At 35.8% G+C, this 1,183-nt stretch overlaps 1 protein-coding gene across 1 annotated transcript in view; it reads right to left on the reverse strand.

Moving 5' to 3' along the window:
• Positions 1–1,183, reverse strand: part of LOC119590545 — a gene marked incomplete in the record, with an annotated part of 26,970 nt that overhangs the window by 6,434 nt on the left and 19,353 nt on the right.

Below are 1,183 nucleotides of genomic sequence, written 5' to 3' on the forward strand. Positions count from 1 at the left end.
TTATGGCATCACAAAAACTGTCACAGGAAATTTTCTTTAAAAGGTAAAAAGAACTAATAGAATTTCTGCCGGTGTCATTCTGAACATGTATGGATCTTTCACATACGCAACTCAAAGGCTATGTGTGGACCTGTATGCTAGTGCCATTCTCTCTGTCTCTGTTACACACAACCACCCACCAACCCATGCATGCCTCTTGTGAATATCATAGGCCTCCCGGTGGTTACAGTCCCTCCTAACCCGTAAGTACAAGAACACACACAAAAACCATCCACTTTGAAAGATAGTGCCAGTGTTATTTTTTAATTGATTGTATGACCTTGGGATAACTTCAGAATTTCAGGAATTCTCCCAAATGGACTTCTTTGCCCATTCCAGATATAATGTTTCCCTACAGCTAAAAACATTACATGTCTAGCTTCACTGGCTTTATACAATTTCTTTAGTGACATGATATGCAAAAAGGTGATAAATAAAATCAAGCAAACAGTAGAGCAGATATAAGGATACTATTTCCAGAATATTTTCAATCTCAACAAAAAGTGAGTAGGAGGATAACTTATTTTGAGTACCTAGTGTATCTCTAATACCTTTTTGTCAAGACTGAGGACATTTTGAAACTACAGCATGTTTGATTTTGACTGCCAGAACTTTGACACAAAATCTAAGGAAAACAAGACAGACCCCAAAAAGAGCAAAGGAGCAGTTTTGTCATCACCTACTACAATAGTAAGAACTACAAAGCAAATACCTCTTTCATAGTAGTTAAGTAACTCCAGCTTTTTATTCTTTAAAGTTAATAAAAAAAATAAAAAAATGAGAACTTTGCAATCCATGAAGAAGTGACACTATCAAGTATACATTCAGAAGCAATCAACTCTCAAACTAGGTTTTTCTAAAACACAAAAGCAAATAAGCAGAACCATTTCTAATTTCCAAACAGCCATGTCTGCACTCAGAAAAATGTACTTTTGAAGTGAAAAGTGCCTTATTTAATATATCACTAGTGGAAGGCTGAACAATAGCTTTAAATTCTTTGGATAAGCTGCTCAATCTACAAAGTCTAGCATTTCCTTGCAGTTTTCCCAATATTTCATCACCAGCTCTATGTCTACGAGATCTTATGATCACACCCTTTTGTTCCCCCAAAATATCAGCTATATGTCTGCTCCTTTTCCAGTCA

The sequence above is a fragment of the Penaeus monodon genome, chromosome 27 (assembly GCF_015228065.2).
Source record: "Penaeus monodon isolate SGIC_2016 chromosome 27, NSTDA_Pmon_1, whole genome shotgun sequence".
NCBI classification, from domain to species: domain Eukaryota; kingdom Metazoa; phylum Arthropoda; class Malacostraca; order Decapoda; family Penaeidae; genus Penaeus; species Penaeus monodon.